Below are 13,601 nucleotides of genomic sequence, written 5' to 3'. Positions count from 1 at the left end.
GATAATTATCAACATGTATGGTGTTAAGAAATCTAGTAGAACAAGAAAACAAAGATGCAACAATGAGTAAATAAAGGTTAGGTAAAAAAACATTAGGCCTCCAAATTCAATCAATTGGCATGACAGTTGATAATAACCAATAGCATGGCTAATCATCAAACTGTCAAAAAAGAACACCAACGGGAAAGAAAACTTCTTACCTGACAATATAAATTAGTAGACAATATAAAATAGAGGAACTTGAGCTCAGCAGCAAGGACCAAAGACAGACTGGTAACTTCTTATTTTCAATAACCGTCTCTATCGAAGTACAGCAAGGAGAAGAGAAGGAATGATGCCCTTCACTATCAAAAAGATTAGCGAAGCAAAGGAAAACGGTAAGTGGCAAACAAACATTTGAGTTTTGTAGTCTCAGTCCTACAAAAGCTTAATAACTTCATTAAGAAAGTTTACCTTGTTCAATTATATAAGCAAATACAGGTCATCAACAAAGAAAATGAAATTTTACTTACATAATATGCAGCGGCTGCAAGTCAAAATTTGATAGATGTTCCTTCCTATTATACTTTAATTTCCATTCAATAATTCAACTATTTGAAATATTTGACGAAAAAGATTAAAAAAAGGTGGCCAAAGTTTGAAGAAATTGAAAGACCTCCCCATAGATAGCTTTATGGATTCATCACCCTCACATGACAGACAAAAAATTATGGGAAGAGCTTGTTTGTGAAGAAGGTTTTGACCGCAACATGCTTTCAGGAAACACATTCAGAAGAAAGAAAACAAGTGCTAAAAATGCAAATAATCAGAAAAAGCAAATCAGAAAAAGCAAAATAAAGTTGCTACAGAAAAAGGAAGAATTACAACATGACTAATCTACTTCAAAATTTGTCAAAAACTTATATAATACAAGAATAATCAAAAGAAAACATACCAATTAGGAATGGAAGAATAGGAGGATTTGTGATCAGAAAGCTTTGTGGAGAATGAATTGGGTGATGACCTTTAAAGAGCCATGGTTTGTGTGTGACGGATCAATGGATAATTCGATTGTAGCAATCTCATTTCTCAGCGCAAGCTCTGTCCGATAGTTAGCAGCTAATTTGGGGCTTAGAAAACTTGTATGCGTTTTTAGTGACGCGCATCAATGATTCCTGGAGATGAAATGTTAGAGATAACAGTAACGGCCTCTTCATAATTTTCGCAGTTAACAAACAATAAACTACGGCATTAGCTAACTCAAACTGAAAGAAAACATGCGTAAAAAGTACAAGAGCACAAGAATGAAGGACTAACTCTTGCAGCTACTAACGAACGCGGGCGTGGACTAAAGAATCCATAGCAAGCTTTGTATAGAATGGCCGCAAGAAAAACAAACGATAGAATAATGTGGCGTGAAAAGAGAACACGACACGTAGTTCATAAACCTTGCATATCATGCACGTAGCTGTACAGGTGTACTACAAATAAAAACACCTGGCTGAAGTCCATGCAAACAGCGAACAGCAGCTAACGCACCACCTACATCGCTAAGAATCATCGAGCACAAAGCCACCGGGCGGACAGCAGCGAACAAAAGCCATGGAGACAGCTGATGGCAGCCAACGCATCACCCACAACAAAGCCACGCAGACAACATCGAATTTCCAAAAGCCATGCAGATAGCTGATAGCAACAAACTCACCGCTCACAACAAAACCACGCAGACAGCATCGAATTTCCAGGGCCATGCAGACAGCTGATAGCAACAAACTCACCGCCCACCACAAAGCCAAGCAGCAAATTTCCAGCAAAGCCACTACCACTTAATGACAAAAGACCAACCTGCCCCTCAAAGTCACCACAATCGCATGATAACCAGCCCAAATTCACTGTAGCAATCCGAACTCCCACCTTTAGTATAGTAAAGATAAAGATGTACTTCGACGTTCAATGTGAAAAGGTTCATTTGAATAGCTGGATTCTAGATCATATTCTGCTGCAATGTGGAAAGATTGGGAATTCAATTTTGTCTTGATGGGAAACATGTATTTAATAAATCAAATCAGCTGCAGAGGCGGCCAATGTTTCAGGTGGAAATGCTACGAGAAAAATAAAGGAGCAAGTATACAGAATATGAGCTGGACTTCGAGCCCTCTAAACATGGCATAATTCGAAGCTTAAGACAACTTCTGATAACATGAATGGTTTCCACCAACAATTGAGAGATTCTCTACATGGCTGTTTACCTTCAAATTGTTTGTTCTTGATTTAAAAGGAGAAAAAATAACAAAAAGAAGGAAAAAAATAACGCAAAATTCAATATGGTATTTGAAATTCTCCGACCATCAATATTTATCGGCCACCATGAATGGCTCAGCATGTTTGTCGAAAAAGGATACAATAGACATCCAGCTACCCTAAGAGGAGATGGTAGAAATAGGGATACCTGTGCAGGTGCAGCTGTGTTCGGTTATTGTATTTCTTGTAATAGGTGTATCCTTACCTAAATTATTGTATTTTTTATAAGGGATAATTTTAGAAACCTCTCTCGAGATTTTTAAAATTTCACTTAGTTCCCTTGAGATTTAAAAAATTGCACTTAACTCCCTTGAATTTATCATTTTGGTAGCAAAAACTATTCTTTTTTTTTTCAACAAACGGCAATATCAGGTAACAAAAACTATTCAATGGTCAAAATTTTGAATGAATAACCCAATTTGCCCTTATGAAATTGTGAAGTTCATTTTATCTTCTTATAAAATACTATAAAAAAAATATGGAATGTGCACAAAACCTCAAACCCACTTTCAACCCTTATTTCTACTATTCTAAACCTTTCATATTCTTACATCTCAAATTAGTACCACTATCTTCATAACCACCGCTACCATCAGTCCCAAAATCCTAAAATCTCAATCTAAGTTACAAAAGAAAAAAACAGCACCGTAAAATTTAAAAAATTTGACTAACTATATTAATATAACATCCCATCTCTCAATTGTTGGAGCACCAATATATGCCCCGTTATATTTAAATCTTCAACTTGCATCTCCTTCTATTCATCTTTAGATCTTTCAAGTCAAGTTAAAATTAATTTGTAATATGTTAGAATTATGTTTAGGATATAATTAGTTATTCTATAAGTAAACCTTGTTTTTGTTTCCATTAAATATTTAATTGTGTGGTGCATTCCTATGCACAAGATTAGGAGCGTATTATTTAATTGTATGAAAAATATTAATATATTAAGGTTATTATGATCATTTTATAAGGTCAAGAGAGGTAAGTGTAATATTAAAAATCTTAAGGTTACTAGATGAAATTGTTAGAAACCTCGAGAAAGGTTTCTGAAATTATGCCTTTTTATAATTATTTGGTCTATACAAACAAAATTTATATTTTTTGCCAATAAAAAGAGTAAAATTGACATGTACAACACGGTAATATAATTGTATGCAAAAACAGTGTAAAAATTGTAACTAGCGCATGCAACCGTGACTTAGATTAGCGTACCCATCACTTTTCTATATATATAATTACATGATAATCGAATCCACATCATCTAATTCCTAATGCCTTGACACCAGTTGATGGACTAGATATACCGCATTACGAGCCTACACTTTTCATTCGAGTTTTGGAATTAGGCTAAATCATTATTGTCATTCACCATAATAAATTAGAGTCAATTTTATATAGGATTATTATCACTTTACTGACAGGTGTCGAGCCTGTGCAATAATAAATACTTACTCGAGAAAAATACAAATTTCTGTGTATAGTAGTGAATAGGGTCGAATCCACAGGGATTGGAAAAAATTTGATTCTTTTCAAGTTCGGGACATGGGGGATTTTTTTATCAGAATTAAACTAAAAACAATTTAACAATTTAACCAGAAATAAATGATTAATTAACACGAATGTAAATAGAGATTAAATAAATAATAGATAAATTCTAGCCAATGATACAACTTCTCAGACACAGTCCGTTCATCCGATCATTGATGCAAAGAAGGTTCACTTAATTTTATTAATAGGTTAGTTATAGTCGCCGATAAACTCTGACGACCAGCTTTTCCTTAATTTATTGATAACCAAGGTACGACTATTGATTACTCCTAACCAGGAAACACTCCTAAGTATGACCGTAGGAATTAATTTCCTAATTGCCTTAAAAACTAGAAAAGTCTAACCCAAATTAATAACCCGCTACGAGGGTTATATAAATCAGATTGCACGTTCCCCTAGTATGTAAAAATACTAGCTGCCACTAATATTAACCAATTAAATAATTATGAATTTAATTAATTAATTTGACAGGAGATTAATAAGTCAAATTGCACATTGGGCCCTTGATATCCAATTAACAAAATAATCCCATGGAAATTCAAATAGAAAACATGCAAATATTAACAAATTAAGGAACACATGAAAATTAATTCGATCTCACAGATATTTAGTACTGCGTCGTAGCGTTGCTCCTTGACTAGATGAGAAGATTAGCCACGCCTCATAAGAAAATTTCCACACAATTTAATTGAATTCAAAGACATATATAACTCGCTAATAATCTAGAATGAGACTTTGAGTCTCCATAGACTCCTTGAAGAAAAACTGCACACCACAAAACAAGAGAAGGAACAATTTCCTATTCTAAAAATAGAGGACTGCCTATGTTCCACTCCGTAGCCTCTTATATATAAGCCAATTAGTCTAATAGCTCTCTCTTATTTTATTGGAGCACTAGTTTCATAGGAGAAAACTAGTCTCGTAGGAGCAAATGGAAAAGTGATTTCATGATCAAAAGCCAACCATAGCTAATCAATAATATCTCCCAAAAGAGGAACCAAATGTCTAAAGCAATCCATTACCTATCCTACGTGGTTCCCGCTGCATAATGAAAGAAAACAACATCCCAATAAATTCCAGCACAATCATCAATTCCACTGCAATCATCAAAATGGATGAGTCCACTACAATCATCAATTCCAGCACAATTACACCCGTGGAGCTTGGCTTGTATTTTCTTTTAAAAATTTCCCACGTGTGGAGTATTTGTTACAAAAAGATCTCCCTTTTCTGCTCTACTTCCTAAAATTGAGTTCAGATGCCAAATATAAGTATATGTTAATAATTAAAATAATATTTGGCATGGATAAAGGGAAAATTTAATAATAAAAATGCTAACAATTAACACCCTATCAATTCCCCCCACACTTAAATCATGCTTGTCCTCAAGCATGAGAACCCTAAACTCAACAATGGCTAGCTCTCATGTCATCTATTGCCAAGCTGTACTTAAACCAAAATCAAGATTTAATGGCTAAATGTCAAGACATAGTTCTCCCGATTAGCTCCTGAAATCACAGACTTATCCAATTCATGGCTAACTCGTCTAGGAATTCAAAATATTAAACTAGCTACGGTTAGCCATTGGGTCAACTGGCAACCAAAATCTCAACATTGAAGAACAAGGATCGGCAAGCCAACATGATCATAAGTTTACATATATATATATGTATGTATTTTATTTTTTTCTTTTTCTTTTTCTTTTTCTTTTAAGAAATGCTCAGTCCCAAGCTATTCAAGTCTTTTGACGTGAACTCTGACATTTTTAGATGAAAGAATCCAATTACTCAACTTTTCACAGCTCCAGGACTACCTGCTCATAAATATCATCACTTTTTGACTCAAGAGTCGACACTTATGGTGAAAATCCCTGATTACTGGGTGACGACACTAACGGAGTAGAGTTATTTATTAATCACAATTAAAGCAACAGAATACCAGACAATTAAAGATCATGGCCCACGTCATCTCTTAACATGGAGAACTGAGATCAACAATCGCCCAATCCATACAATAATTGCTAGTAAAATATTTATATTGCCTAAACAAGTTAACCACAATTTGCACCAAGTTATTAAACTCATGATATTCACCAAGACAACATGCTTTTGCTTGCCACCTAAACAAAATTCATAAGATAAATCACAACCAACAATAGAAGAGTGAGTTGCCACATTTATTCATCAAGACAACAGTAAGATAAGCAACAAATTTAAAGAAACATCAGTCGAATCCAAATCCCCCCCCACACTTAAAGCACACATTGCCCTCAATGTGACAATTAAACAGTAAAAGCAAGAATGAGGGTAACGGGACTACCCTGAAACCACGGGGACCGCGTCGGGGTCATATCGGCTGGCGAGGGAAAGAAAGAAAAGAAGGAAAAGGAGAAAAGGGAAACGGGAGAGAAGAGGAAGAAAGTAGAAACAAAGAAAGAAAAGAAAGAAAAGATAGAAAGAAAGAAAAATAAGAAAGAAAGAAAGAAAAAGAAAAGAGAAAAAAAATACTCCCTCCGTCCCGTTTTGTTAGTCTTGTTTTCCTTTTTCATCTGTCCCAAATTGTAGTCCACTTTCCCATTAAGGAATGTAGTAATCTTTCAAATTATCTAAAATACCCTTATTATTAATACATTGTTATTAAATACTAACCCACTACATTGAGCTTTTCCAATACATAGATAAATGAAAAGTCTATCTTTATTATTCTTTAAATTTTATTTATATCAGGAGGGAAACAAATAATGCCATCATTCTTTGATATTAATTGGCACTCTTCGTGATTAGCATAAGGGTATTTTAGGAAATTATTAATCTAAATTTATGTTTCCAACCAAATTAATTACACTTTCTTAATCTGTGTGAAAAAAAAATCAAGACTAACAAAACGGGACGGAGGGAGTAGTTTTTTTTTTATTGCAAACTCAAATTTCAAAATTCGAATTGTGAGAACCAAAACTGAAGGTGTAAAACGGAAAATGTTTTTATTTTGAAAAGAAAAACAAAGCTGAAGGTTTAAAAAGGAAAATAATTTTTATTTTTTTCTAATTTATTTATTTAATTTTTTTTTGGGTTGTCAAATACAGCGTGGGCACGCCAAGATTATAAAACATCCATTGACCTCAAGAGTCACTAACATGGCGTGGGCACGCCAAGAATGCATTTCCTGCCAATGTCGCGAGATGTTGAGATTTGACCAACGTGACGCGGGCACGCCAAGATTAGTAAACGTCCACTGATCTCAAGAATGACTAACATGGTGTGAGCACGCCAAGATTGCACATCCTGGTCACAGTGAAGGAAAATATTAAGATCGACTACTACCCAATTGAGAAACGACAAAATGAAAGAAATGAACAACAAAAAATAATAAAACCAATATTTGGATTGCCTTTCAAAAGTACCTTTCTTTAATGTCTTTGCGTAGACCTAACCCAGAATTTGCTTAAACTAAACAAATCGGGTCCTCCAATTGCATCATCTCTATCTGTTCAACCGGAAACCCTTCATAATACGGCTTGAGACGATAATCATTCATCACAAATTTCTTCTCCGTTTTCAAACTCTGGATCTCTACTGCACCATAATGAAAGACATTAATCACAACAAAAGAACCAATCCAACGAGAATGTAATTTACTTGGAAAAAACTTCCAAATTCGAGTGGTACAGTAGAACTTTTTGTCCGCAGATGAATGTCTTCCTAGAGATTTGTTGGTCATGAAAGATCCGATTCTTCTCCTTATAGATCACTGCATTCTCGTATGCTTCATTTCGGATTTCTTCCAACTCTTGTGTAATTGCAACTTCCTTTGAATTCCGCCCTCCTCGATATCCATATTGCATTGCTTGACCGCCCAAAACGCTCTATGTTCAAACTCGACCGGTAGGTGACATGGCTTCCCAAATACCAACCGGTAAGGGGACATTCCAATAGGTGTCTTGTACACCGTCCTGTAAGCTGATACTGCATCCTCCAGCCTCATACTTCAATCTTTCCTATTGGGTCGGACCATCTTCTTTAAAATCAACTTGATCTCTCGGTTCGATGCTTTTGCCTGACTATTTGTCTGAAAATGGTAGGATGTGGAGACTTTGTGCAAGATACCGTATCTCCTAAAAACTGCAGCGATCGTCTTGTTGCAAAAATGAGTACCCCTATCACTTACAATTGCTGTCGGCATCCCAAAGCGGACAAAAATGTTAGACTTAACGAATTCTGCAATCACTTTAGAATCATTAGTGCGGGTGACCTTTGCTTCCACCTACTTCGAAACATAATCTACATCAAGCAATATATACAAAAAACCAAAAGACGAAGGAAAAGGACCCATAAAATCAATACCCCAAATGTCAAAAATTTCAACAAAAATCATTGTGGTCTGAGTCATTTGATCCTTGCGAGAGAGATTACCTACTCGTTGACACTTATCACGGGATTTATAAAATGAGTAGGCGTTCTTGAATAGGGTCGGCCAATAGAATCCACTCTCTAGCACCTTATGAGCCGTTCTTTTCGATCTAAAGTGACCTCCACACGTAAAAGAGTGACAATAGGTTAGAATGGATTGGAATTCAACCTCACTTATACATTTTCGGATGATTTGGTCGGCACCCCGCTTCCAGAGGTAAGGATCATCCCAAGTATAGGACTTTGCATCGCTATTCAATTTGTTTCTTTTCGCCTTAGGCCATCCTTTAGAAAATTTATCAGTGACTAGAAAGTTAACCATATCCGCATACCAAGACAAAGATGAGTTAATAGAAATAAATGCTCATCGGGGAATGCTTCTCTCGGTGGGAGGTCATCTTTGACGACTTGTACTCAACTCAAGTGATCTGCTACCAGATTCTCCGCCCCTTTCTTATCTCGGATCTCTAGGTTAAACTCCTGTAGCAATAATATCCACCGTATCAATCGTGATTTTGCTTCTTTCTTGGTCAACAGATACCGCAAAGTTGCATGATCAGAAAAAATAATAACTTTAGCACCAAGTAAATAAGATCGAAATTTTTCTAAGGCAAAACAATCGCCAAGAGCTCCTTTTCGGTGGTTGAATAGTTCAATTGAGCTCCGTTCAAAGCTCGAGATGCGTAGTAGATAGCATGGGCTGCTTTTCCTACTCTTTGACCCAGTACCGCACCCACTGCATAGTCGTTGGCGTCGCACATGATTTCGAATGGGAGGTTCCAGTCAGGTGGTTAGATAATAGGTGAGGAGGTTAATAGCTCCTTTAACTTATCAAATGCTACCTTACATGTTTCATCGAACTCGAAGGATACATGTTTTTGCAAAAGTTGGAACAAGGGTACTCCAATTTTCGAGAAATATTTGATGAACCTTCTATAGAAACCTGCGTGACCCAAGAAGGAACGAACTTTCCACACACTTGCAGGGTAAGGTAAAGTAGATATAATTTCTATTTTTGTCTTATCAAACTCGATACCTGTAGATGATACTACATGACCTAACACTATTCTGTGTTCGACCATAAAGTGACATTTTTTTCAATTAAGCACGAGATTAGTTTCTATACACCTTACTAAGATCAATTTCAGGTTATCTAGATAGTTTTCAAAACTTTCACCATATACACTGAAATCGTCCATGAAAATCTCAATAATTTTCTCAACATACTCTGAAAAGATACCATGCATCTTTGGAAGGTAGCAGGTGTATTGCACAATCCAAATGGCATTTTCGATATGCAAATGTTCCAAATGGGCATATGAAAGTAATTTTCTCTTGGTCCTCGGGTGCAATGGCAATTTGAAAATAATTTGAAAATCCATCCAAGAAACAATAGTAACCTCGACATGCTAATCGCTCTACTATCTGGTCAATGAAAGGGAGGGAAAATGGTCCTTTTTCGTAACGGTGTTTAATTTTCTATAGTCGATACACTGCCGCCACCCGGTGGACTTTCGAATTGGTACGAGCTCACCCTCTTGATTTGGTTCCACCGTCACCCTTGCCTTTTTCGGGACCACCTGTATTGGACTCACCCATGGGCTATCTTATATTGCAAATACAATTCCAACGTCCAGCAGTTTTAAAATCTCCTTCTTTACGACCTCCATCATAAGAGGATTTAATCTCCATTGAGCTTGCCACACGGGTTTAGCACCTTCTTCAAGTCGAATTCGGTGCATACACACCGCGGGGCTAATTTCTTTGATATCGGCGATGGTCTATCCTATCGTCTGTTTATGTTCCATGAGAATTCGAAATAGTTTATCTTCTTGAATCTTTGATAAACCTGCGGAGATGATCACTGGAAGTGTCTCCCCTTCACCCAAGTATGCATACTTCAGGTGTTTCGGCAGCGGTTTCAGTTCCAAGACAGGTGCCTGCACCACAGATAGAAGTAACCTTTGGTGAGATTCAGGTATGAAAATCGGTGCGAGATCATACCTTATTTTCATGGTTGGTAACGTTTGTAACGATCCAATCACACATTTAAACTCTTCACTCAACTCTACCCTAGAGGTCGTCTCGGACTCGAAATGCCTGGTTAAGGCGACCTCTAACTCATTCCTGCCTTCAATTTCAAAACCTCCTGTATAGCAGCGTCAATAATATTTATAGAGAAAACAGAGCCAACATTTGAATCGGATGGATATTTCATGGTCTCAAAGATGTTAAAGTGAACAATCTCACCATCAAATTTCATAGACAAAGTACCCTTATTAACATTAATTTTGGTTTGGATTGTGCTAAAAAAGGGTCTACCTAACAATAAAGGTAACGGATCATGGGAGTGTTCATCCTCCATGTCGAGCACATAAAAATAAGTTGAAAAAACCAATTCATTAATTTTTACCAAAACATCTTCAATCAATCCGTCAGGGTATGCATTGGTCCTGTCAGCTAGTTAGATTATTATCCCAATTTCTTTTAAAGGGCCTAAGTTCAAGAAAGTATAAATAGATTTTGGCATGACATTAATCGAGACTCCTAAGTTTAACATGGCCTTTCCAATCAAAATATTATCTATCTTACAAGGAATAGTAAACATATCTGGGTCCCTGCATTTCGGTGGAAGTTTCCTTTGTAGAATTGCTGAAACATTCTCCCCAACTATAACTCGTTCATCCCTCTTCAACCGCTTGCGGTTGGCACACAAGTCCCTCAAAAACTTTGCATATTTGGGTACTTATTTAATCGCATCCAGTAGGGGTATGTTGATCTCCACCTTGCGAAAGATCTCTAGGATTTCTTTCTCCTTGTCTTGTTTCTTTGGTTTCTCTAACCTGATAGGAAAGGGATGTGGATTAGTCTTAACTGTACTAATTGGGTTCGAGAGTACCTTTGCATCTTTGTTGTCTCTGTCCTCCTCTTTCAACTCTTTCTCAAACCGTTCCTCGTCCTTGTCTTTAGGAATCATAGGTTCGGATCCTTGGACTTCCTTGCCACTTCTCAAGGTCATTGCGTTTAGATTCTTTGGATTCACCTCAGGTTGAGATGACAACTTTCCTTGAATTTGGGACTTCAAACGGTTGATCGTTATGGCCATTTGATTCATTTGATTTTGCAATGATTGCACTTGTCCCAGTTGATTCCTCATGCTTTGCAAGTCTGAATCCGTCTTTTTGTTGATTAGCAGTAATTGTTTTATCATCTCTTCCATGGACGGACTTGAGTTTGAAGGAGGTAGTGGTGGGCGAGGATGGTACTACTGTGGGTGCCCTTGCTGTCTATTTGGCACAAAGTTAGACTGCCTATTCCCTCCATAACTAAGGTTGGGGTGATCCCTCCAACCAGGATTGTAGGTACTTAACTATGGGTCGTAGTACTTTTTTGGCGCGGGCGCGTGGCCAGCCATGTTCACATGTTCTGTAGTTTCTTCCTGAACTAGTGGACACATTTCCGTAGGATGACCCATGGCAGTGCATACCCCACACACTTTGGCTTGCGAGGCACTCCCCACAGCTAGTTGTCGCACGAAAGACGTCAATTCGGAGAGCTACTGTTGGATAGAGGACGTTTCTACCTCATTTACCTTACGTGTCGGGATGTCCTTTCTTGAACCAAACTGCTGTGAGTTTTCAGCCATCCCTTCAATCAACTCCCATGCTCCTCGAGGAGTTTTGTTCACCAATGTTTCTCCATTTGCAGCATCGATTATGCTTCTGTCCTTGAAGAGTAGTCCATCATAGAAATATTGGATGAGCAGTTGCTCACTTATCTGATGTTGAGGGCATTTGGTGCACAGTTTCTTAAATCTTTCCCAGTACTCATAGAGAGACTCGCTTGGGTGTTGTTTGATGCCACATATCTCCTTCCTTAGGCTTGCAGCTTGAGACGCCGGAAAGTACTTGTCAAAGAATTTTTTCTTCAGTTGGTCCCATGTGGTGATACTACCAGGCAGTAGGTAGTAAAGCCAGTCTTTCGCGGAATCCTTAAAAGAGAAGAGAAATACCCTCATCTTTATTTGCTCTTCTGTAATTCCCGGGGGTTTCATGCTGTTGCAAACGACGTCGAACTCTTACAAGTGCTTGTAGGCCTCCTCACCTGGTAATCCATGGAAAGATGGTAAAAGATGAATTAGACCAGATTTTAACTCGAACGATGTGTTATCATTTAAATGTGGAAAAGTAATGCACAAGGGCTGCTGATTTAAATAAGGAACAGCCAACTCTCTTAGTGTTCGTGTATTTGTCATAGTGAATTTCTCTTGGTCTGAATCACTCGAATTGTCACAAGGCAAATTTATCGGCTCAACCTCTGGATCAAGTCCCTGAGGTGCAATACCGTATTGCTCCTCCCTGAGCCGCTTGGTCTCTTTCCTCGTTCTACGCGCGGTCTTCTCTACTTCAGAGTCGAAAATTAATTCGCTTGTACGAGAAGAGCGAGGTATAAATTAGAAAAATACCAGAAAATTAGAAAAAAATGAAAAAAAAATGAACTTAAAAAGAAACAAATAATTAGCGCAGTCCCCGGCAGCGGCACCAAAAATTGACAGGTGTCGAGTCTGTACAATAATAAATACCTACTCGAGAAAAATACATATTTCTGTGTATAGTAGTGAGTAGGGTGGAATCCACAGGGATTAGAAAAAATTTGATTCTTTTCAAGTTCGGGACACGGGGGATTTTTTTATCAGAATTAAACTAAAAACAATTAAACAATTTAACCAGAAATAAATGATTAATTAACATGAATGTAAATAGAAATTAAATAAATAATAGATAAATTCTAGTCAATGATACAACTTCTCAGACACAGTCCATTCATCCGATCATTGATGAAAAGAAGGTTCACTTAATTTTATTAATAGGTTAGTTATAGTCGCCGATAAACTCTGACGACCAGTTTTTCCTTAATTTATTGATAACCAAGGTACGACCGTTGATTAGTCCTAACAAGGAACATACCCAATTAGCCTCTTCGTTTGACTGTGGTACAAAATGTTTCATTTGATTTGCAATGCTAGATGTACATGGACACGTTCTTCATTTTTCTGTCACTGATATTGCTAGTCTCAATGGATAACATTAAAGCTAATCGAGAAACGATTTTCTGGTTTTGAGCAAATTGGAAGAGACCAAAATTCTGGATTTTCTCTGCATCTCACCACTGAAAGATTTTGAACATCTTAAAAACACAACTTGTTGCCTTCTATTTGGCCAAGGACGAAATTATTAGCAACGGTGCACACACAAGTAGCCTCTTTGTTTGAATGTGTTGGAAAATGTTTCAATTGATGTGCAATGCTAGATGTACATGGACGCATTCTTCATTTTTCTGTCACTGATATTGTTGGTCTGAATG

General features: G+C 37.1%; 1 non-coding gene across 1 annotated transcript; it reads left to right on the top strand.

Annotated features, from left to right (window-relative positions):
- The first annotated feature begins 12,013 nt into the window (after positions 1 to 12,013).
- LOC113752879 lies at positions 12,014 to 12,120 on the top strand. Its single transcript, XR_003464922.1, has one exon. It is a non-coding gene; the product is annotated as a small nucleolar RNA R71 (small nucleolar RNA).
- The last annotated feature ends 1,481 nt before the right edge of the window (positions 12,121 to 13,601 follow it).

The sequence above is a fragment of the Coffea eugenioides genome, chromosome 1 (genome assembly GCF_003713205.1).
Source record: "Coffea eugenioides isolate CCC68of chromosome 1, Ceug_1.0, whole genome shotgun sequence".
NCBI lineage: Eukaryota > Viridiplantae > Streptophyta > Magnoliopsida > Gentianales > Rubiaceae > Coffea > Coffea eugenioides.
This window is presented reverse-complemented; position numbering and strand designations above follow the sequence as displayed.